General features: G+C 46.7%; 1 long non-coding RNA gene across 1 annotated transcript; it reads left to right on the top strand.

The window, feature by feature from the left end:
* Nucleotides 1-304: 304 nt before the first annotated feature.
* Nucleotides 305-958, top strand: LOC123058054 (uncharacterized). The gene is made up of 3 exons (XR_006427054.1): nucleotides 305-383; nucleotides 488-533; nucleotides 877-958. It is a non-coding gene; the product is annotated as an uncharacterized lncRNA (long non-coding RNA).
* Nucleotides 959-8642: the final 7684 nt, after the last annotated feature.

Genomic DNA, 8642 nt, shown 5'->3' on the forward strand with positions numbered 1-8642 from the left:
GCGGTGGCGCCGTGAACACCTCGGCGTCTGCTGCCGCGACCACGACCATGACCATTGCATCGGTAAGAAAGTTGCTAACTGTATACATATCCCTAGGTTCAGAAACATTCGATCTAGAAAAATTGTGAACCTGAGTTGTACTTTGTCTGCAACGATGTACGTAGAGCGGTTACTGCTACACTTACCAAGCCAGCGATATTGAGAAGCACATTGAGAGATTTCCCCAGAAATCACATGTCGTGAAGGGTTCCGATGCGAAGTTCCTGAAAGGGGCCATAAACATAACGCACGCCTTTTTTCTTGCTTTTCAGAAGACAAGGAACATGACACAGTATTTTTCTGGATTTCCAGAAGACAAGGACCAGGACCACAGCAAACATCCTGTACTGTGCTTGCCATGTTAAAATTTATTCTAGAGTCTTTTTTATCAGATTGACTATGTATTTGGTACTGCCCATTTGATTTCAAGAGATGTCCTATTGTACAGGAGTTGGAAGACAAAAGTACTGATGCAACCATGGAAGGGGTGGAAGGTAAAGCCATTCTGAGGGATATATGAACAGCAAAGAACTTATTAACCTTTTTTATAAAACTTGATGATGAATTGGTTACTATAGTCCCGTCAAAATAATTACCATATGTGAAGAATATTTGAAAGAGCCGTTTTGGAAGTGAGCTTATTTTGGAAGTATCATTCAGAATTTGGTGGCGACATACGTTTAATAAATTCTTTTTTGTGTGTGGCAGTGGTGTTTTCCTACATCACACTGTCTAAGCATGTCTTTATCTACTGATTCTGGATATACCATGATGAATAGTTTCTAATTTCTTCGAGGGAAAATATTTGACGATGGTTTTTTCTCCCAACCTGGCAAGGTATTTTACTACCTATATTAATTACTGGAAGGTGTGATTTTGCTGGAAGGTTCTACTTGGTACTGATTGCCATACCTACACTAGGGGATCCTTTTCCCAATTTGCAACTGGAACGTGAAACATTCGGAAGGTATGCAAACATGTATCATTATTTCATGGGAAATGGTATAACCATGGAACAATAGTGCATATATTGAGTGTTGTATCATATTAGCACCCTTTCCATTCTGGACACCTGTCTCTTTGTCATAACGTGGATATAGTGTGATGCCTATGGGAAGAAGTGGTGCTTTGAGTTTTTAATTTTTTTTGAGGAGCCCCCAACTATCAGGTACTAAATGGAGAAAAAGTCCAGAATATTTGAACATGCGATGGTTATATGATATGTGTGTAATCCCTTCATAAACTGTGTATAAACTTCAAATAATACCTGTATCCGCAATGATCTCGTCGGCGACTCCTCAACGGGGATCAGTGCCGGCTCAGGTTATCGGTGTGCGGCTATTGAAGGGGGTCGTTGTCGGATCCTGGACGTGATCGGCGGCTGGTCCTCAAAGAGATCAGCGCTGGATCAGGGGATCGGCGTGCGGCTCGAGAAGGGGATCGTCGCCCGATCCTGGACGTGATCAGCGGCGTCTCCTGAAGCAGATCGTCCGATGGAGGGCGGCGGTTTGATGTGCGAGGGCGGCGGTGAAGGGATGGAGCAGCGGCGGCGAAGGGATGGAGGGCGGCGGTGAACGAGGGCAGGGAGTCGTGCGTGCGAGTGGTTCTCGCTCAAGGGCAGGAGACCTCGCTCGTACGTGCGCGCGATTGGGTTTGGGTTTTTTGCTGGTTAGTTTTCGTAGGTTTTTTTTGGGGTGCGACGGGAGGTTAGCCCCTGGACCGCGTGGGGGCATCCCTACGAGGTTTTTTTGGTTCGTGGTTGGCCACCGTGGCCGGCGTGAAAGCTGACAGACCTTAAGGCCGGTGACGGGTCCGCCACTGCTACACTGTCTCTGAACTTGGTGGAGACGTGGAAGGAGAGCGGTGGCGCCGTGAAGACCTCGCGTCTGCTGCCGCGACCACGACCATGACCATTGCATCGGTAAGAAAGTTGCTAACTGTATACACATCCCTAGGTTCAAAAACATTAGATCTAGAAAAATTGTGAACCCGAGTTGTACTTTTTTTGCAACGATGTATGTAGAGCGGTTACTGGTACACTTACCAAGCCAACGATATTGAGAAGCACATTGAGAGATTTTCCTAGAAATCACATGCCGTGAAGGGTTCCGATGCAAAGTTGCTGAAAGGGACCGTAAATTCACCGAGTTTTTTTACAACATAATGATGTCGAAGCAGTGATATCTCATAACAAACCAAAAAAGGATGCCAATTTAAATGTTATCACACAAGATTATTTTTCAATGTTATTATCAAAATTTTCTTTGTGAAATTGCCTTTTGTATTCAACTAATTTGGCTATTTTTGTTGTCTAAGTTGGCTCACTTTTTTATGATGTCGACTGACTATGTTTGTACCCCTAGAGATATTTCAATCATCGAATCAATCATGTCTACCCCCAAGAAAACCTTGTTCGTGGACATTGGAGATGCCTTGTTATCAACTGACGATTTGAAATGCCTTTTGAAAGATGATATGTTCTTACACGATTATGTAATAAACTTTGTAATTAATATTTGCAACGAAATAATATTAATATATATATATATATATATATAAAATCTAAATGTTGAATACAAGTGATATGTTCTTACAGGATGGTGTAAGACCAATTTAACATGCAACTCTTGTAAACTTTTTTAAGAGACCATGGCAACGCACGGGCATTCTACTAATGTTAATTAAATTGCATGATCAGGATTTAGAGATGGAGGTGTGTTGTGGCGCCTTCGTGCAAGGCCAGGAGGCATAGTCGATGGCAAGTCGTAATTATCGGCACCAAGCCGAGGACTGCACGACCAGTGAGTGGCGAGGTGTGGTGGCCACCAGGGCTTCCGCCTCCTGCGTGGTTGCGTGGGAGTGTGTATGTGAAGTATGCGATGTGTGAAATGTGTCATACCGTGGTCTGCAACAATTCTTATTTTTTGATGGGCTGATTGTTGAGAGCAGATAGATCCCATGGGCTCCTCAAAATACATGAGAAAATGGGCTGAGTGGGGGCATGGCATTGGGCCTAGTGGGGACACACAGGTATAGGCACGATCTAAGTACAAGTGGCTGAGAAAATCGAGTGGGGACAGCTGCCCCACAACCTGTAACGCGCGTCTGCCCCTGGCGGGCATGGTGAACGAGCGCCACCTCCTTCTGCCTCAACAGGCCGACCAGTACCCACAAGGCGCGTGGGGTAGCCAGCAGAGCGTCGCGTCGCCGGCTAACTTCTCGCCGCCAGTGTGGGGGTACGCGCCCTCGCGTGACTACGCTAACGGCAACACGCTTGGCGGCTTCAACCCGCTGTCGAACGGCTGCAATCGTCGATAGAACAGCGCATCACCAACGCGAAGAGCCACGCCGCCAAGAGGAAGGAGAAATCCAAGGTGAGGTGGTCAGTGTTGATGACGAAGCAGGACGTCAAGCTCGACCTTCTCAGGACCAACATCGCCGCAAAGAAGAGGAACACCGAACCGACGTTCCTGATGGGAGCAGACCTGGCGACGATGGACCAGCAGGTGAAGGCCTGATACCTGGCGGAGCGCAACCTCATCTTGAACCAGATGCCGGGACTGGCGGCAACCATTGTCACTACGCCTACACCTACGCCAACGCCGAGCACTGCAGTTGTGCCCACAACGCCGACGCCGACGCCGATCTCTCCCAGCCCTACGGTAGAGGAGCCTGTCTTTTGAGTTCCATGTCTATGGTTCCTACCCTTTCGATCGCCGGAAATTTGTCTATGTTCGACCGCCGACCTGTGGCATCATGATCGCCGAACTTGTGTCATTTTTTGGTAGCTGGAAAGATAACTTTGAATTTTTGTGCGTTTGGGGGCCGAAACCTGGGGGTGTGGCTCGAGACTTGATCACCCTGAAGGAAATATGCCCTAGAGGCAATAATAAAGTTGTTATTTATATTTCCTTATATCATGATAAATGTTTATTATTCATGCTAGAATTGTATTAATTGGAAACTTAGTACATGTGTGAATACATAGACAAACAGAGTGTCCCTAGTACGCCTCTACTTGGCTGGCTCGCTAATCAAAGATGGTTAAGTTTCCTAGACATAGACATGTGTTATCATTTGATGAACGGGATCACATCATTAGAGAATGATGTGATGGACTAGACCCATCTGTTAGCTTAGCACTATGATCGTTTAGTTTATTGCTATTGCTTTCTTCATGACTTATACATGTTCCTGTGACTATGAGATTATGCAACTCCTGAATACCGGAGGAACACTTAGTGTGTTATCAAACGTCACAATGTAACTGGGTGATTATAAAGATGCTCTATAGGTGTCTCCAATGGTGTTTGTTGAGTTGGCATAGATCGAGATTAGGATTTGTCACTCCGATTGTCAGAGAGGTATCTGTGGGCCCTCTCGGTAATGCACATCACTATAAGCCTTGCAAGCAATGTGACTAATGAGTTAGTTGCAGGATGATGCATTACGGAACGAGTAAAGAGACTTGCCGGTGACGAGATTGAACTAGGTATGATGATACCGACGATCTAATCTCGAGCAAGTAACATACCGATGACAAAGGGAACAACGTACGTTGTTATGCGGTTTGACCGATAAAGATCTTCGTAGAATATGTAGGAACCAATATGATCATCCAGGTTCCGCTATTGGTTATTGACCGGAGATGTGTCTCGGTCATGTCTACATAGTTCTCGAACACGTAGGGTCCGCACGCTTAACGTTCGATGACGATTTGTGTTATGAGTTATGTGATTTGATGTACCGAAGGTTGTTTGGAGTCCCAGATGAGATCACGGACATGACGAGGAGTCTCGAAATGGTCGAAACGTAAAGATCGATATATTGGAAGGCTATATTCGGATCTCGGAAAGGTTCCGAGTGATTCGGGTATTTTTCGGAGTATCGGAGAGTTACGGGAATTCGCTGGAGGAAGTAGTGGGCCTTAATGGGCCATATGGGAAAGGAGAGAAGGGCCTAAAGGGGTGGCCGCCCCCCCCATGGAAAGTCCGAATTGGACTAGGGAGGGGGCGGCGCCCCCTCTCTTTCCTTCTCCCTCTCCTACTCCTTCCCTCTCTCCACTCTTGTTAAAGGAAGGGGACTCCAACTAGGATTGGGAATCCTAGTTGGACTCCCCCTATAGGCGCGCCCCTCCTAGGTCGGCCTCCTCTTCCCCCTCCTTTATATACGTGGGCAGGGGGTATCCCAAAGGCACTCCAAGATTTGTCTTGGCCGTGTGCGGTGCCCCCCTCCACAGTTGCACACCTCGGTCATATCGTCGTAGTGCTTAGGCGAAGCCATGCGCTGGTAACTTCATCATAACCATCGCCACGCCGTCGTGCTGATGGTACTCTCCTTCGGCCTCAACTGGATCAAGAGCCCGAGATACGTCATCGAGCTGAACGTTTGCTGAACTCAGAGGTGTCGTATGTTCGGTACTTGGATCGGTTGGATCGCGAAGATGTTCGACTACATCAACCGTGTTACTCAACACTTCCACTTTCGGTCTACGAGGGTACGTAGACACACTCTCCCCTCTCATTGCTATGCTTCTCCTAGATAGATTGTGCGTGATCGTAGGATATTTTTTTGAAATAGAGTGCCACAAAAGCTAAAAGGCAAGTTCTACAGGATGGCGGTTCGACCCGCAATGTTGTATGGCGCTGAGTGTTGGCCGACTAAAAGGCGACATGTTCAACATTTAGGTGTGGCGGAGATGCGTATGTTGAGATGGATGTGTGGCCACACGAGGAAGGATCGAGTCCGGAATGATGATATACGAGATAGAGTTGGGATAGCACCAATTGAAGAGAAGCTTGTCCAACATCGTCTGAGATTGTTTGGGCATATTCAGCGCAGGCCTCCAGAAGCTCCGGTGCATAGTGGACGGCTAAAGCATGCGGAGAATGTCAAGAGAGGGCGGGGTAGACCGAATTTGACATGGGAGGAGTCCATTAAGAGAGACCCGAAGGATTGGAGTATCACCAAAGAGCTAGCTATGGACAGGGGTGCGTGGAAGCTTGCTATCCATGTGCCAGAGCCATGAGTTGGTTGCGAGATCTTATGGGTTTCACCTCTAGCCTACCCCAACTTGTTTGGGACTAAAGGCTTTGTTGTTGTTGTTGTTGTTGTTGTTGTTGTTGTTGTTGTTGTTGTTGTTGTTGTTTTACTACGTTCCCCAATAGTGGCATCCGAGCCAGGTCTATGCGTAGATGTTATATGCACGAGTAGAACACAAATGAGTTGTGGGCGTGAGTATATACATATTGCTTGTTGTCACTAGTTGATTCTTGATTCAGCGATATTGTTGGTGAAGGAAATATTCCCTAGAGGCAATAATAAAATTATTGTTATTTACTCATATCATGATAAATATTTATTATTTATGCTAGAATTGTATTAACCGGAAACTTAGTACATGTGTGAATACATATACAAACAGAGTGTCACTCGTATGCCTCTACTTGACTAGCTCATTAATCAAAGATGGTTAAGTTTCCTAACCATAGACATGAGTTGTCATTTTATGAACGGGATCACATCATTAGGATAATGATGTGATTGACTTGACCCATTCCGTTAGCTTAGCACTAGATCGTTTAGTTTACCACTATTGCTTCCTTCATGAGTTATACATGTTCCTATGACTATGAGGTTATGCAACTCCTGATTACCGGAGGAACACTTTGTGTGCTACCAAACGTCACAACATAACTGGGTGATTATAAAGGTGCTCTACAGGTGTCTCCGATGGTACTTGTTGAGTTGGCATAGATCAAGATTAGGATTTGTCACTCCGATTGTCTGAGAGGTATCTCTGGGCCCACTCGGCAATGCACATCACTATAAGCCTTGCAAGCATTGTAACTAATGAGTTAGTTACGGAATGATGTATTATGGAACGAGTAAAGGGACTTGCCAGTAAAGAGATTGAACTAGGTATTGAGATACCGACGATCGAATCTCGGACAAGTAACATACCCAACAGACAAAGGGAACAACGTATGTTGTTATGCGGTTTGACCGATAAAGATCTTCGTAGAACATGTGGGAGCCAATATGAGCATCTAGGTTCCGCTATTGGTTATTGACCGGAGACGTGTCTCAGTTATGTCTACATAGTTCTCGAACCCGTAGGGTCCGCACACTTAAAGTTCAGTGACAATCGGTATTATGAGTTTTTGTGTTTTGATGTACCGAAGGTAGTTCGGAGTCCCGGATATGATCACAGACATTATGAGGAGTCTGAAAATGGTCGAGATGTAAAGATCGATATATTGGATGCCTATATTCGGACACCGGAAGTGTTCCGGGTACTTTCGGAGAAAACTGGAGTGCCGAAGGGTTACCGGAACCCCCCGGGAGAAATACTGGGCCCTATGGGCCTTATTAGAGAGAGAGGGCTGGCCTAGGGCAGGCCGCGCACCCCTCTCCCTCTGGTCCGAATTGGACTAGGAGAGGGGGGTGGCGCCCCCCTTTCCTTCTCCCTCTTCCCTTTCCTTTCCCCCTCCTAGTAGGAGTAGGAAAGAGGGGAGTCCTACTCCTACTAGGAGGAGGAGTCCTCCTCCTAGCGCGCCTACAGGGGCCTGCCGGCCTCCCCCTTTTCTCCTTTTATACGGGGGAAGGTGGCACCTCTAGACACACAAGTTGATCTGTTGATCTCTCCCAGCCGTGTGCGGTGCCCGCCTCATAATCCACCTCGATCATATCGTAGCAGTGCTTAGGCGAAGACCTGCGTCGGTAGCATCATCATCACCGTCATCACGCCGTCGTGCTGACGAAACTCTCCCGTGAAGCTATGCTGGATCGGAGTTGATGGGACGTCATCGAGCTGAACATGTGCTGAACTCGGAGGTGCCGTGCGTTCGGTACTTGGATCGGTCGGATCGTGAAGACGTACGACTAAATCAACCATGTTGTGCTAACGCTTCCGCTTTCGGTCTACGAGGGTACACGGACACACTCTCCCCTCTTGTTGCTATGCATCACCATGACCCTATGTGTGCGTAAGAATTTTTTTGAAATTACTACGTTCCCCAACAGTGGCATCGGAGCCTGGTTTATGCGTAGATGTTATATGCACGAGTAGAACACAAGTGAGTTGTGGACGATACAAGTCATACTGCTTACTAGCATGTCACACTTTGGTTCGGCGGTATTGTTGGAGGAAGCGGCCCAGACCGACATTACGCGTACGCTTATGTGGGACTGGTTCTACCGACGTGCATTGCACACAGGTGGCTGGCAGGTGTCAGTTTCTCCAACTTTAGTTGAATCGAGTGTGGCTACGCCCGATCCTTGAGAAGGTTAAAACAACACTAACTTGACAAACTATCGTTGTGGTTTTGATGCGTAGGTAAGAACGGTTTTTGCTCAGCCCGTAGCAGCCACGTAAAACTTGCAACAACAAAGTAGAGGACGTCTCACTTGTTTTTGCAGGGCATGTTGTGATGTGATATGGTCAAGACATGATGCTATATTTTATTGTATGAGATGATCATGTTTTGTAACCGAGTTATCGGCAACTGGCAGGAGCCATATGGTTGTCACTATATTGTATGCAATGCAATCGCCCTGTAATGGCTTCACTTTATCACTAAGCGGTAGCGATAGTCGTAGAA

The sequence above is a fragment of the Triticum aestivum genome, chromosome 3A (assembly GCF_018294505.1).
Source record: "Triticum aestivum cultivar Chinese Spring chromosome 3A, IWGSC CS RefSeq v2.1, whole genome shotgun sequence".
NCBI lineage: Eukaryota > Viridiplantae > Streptophyta > Magnoliopsida > Poales > Poaceae > Triticum > Triticum aestivum.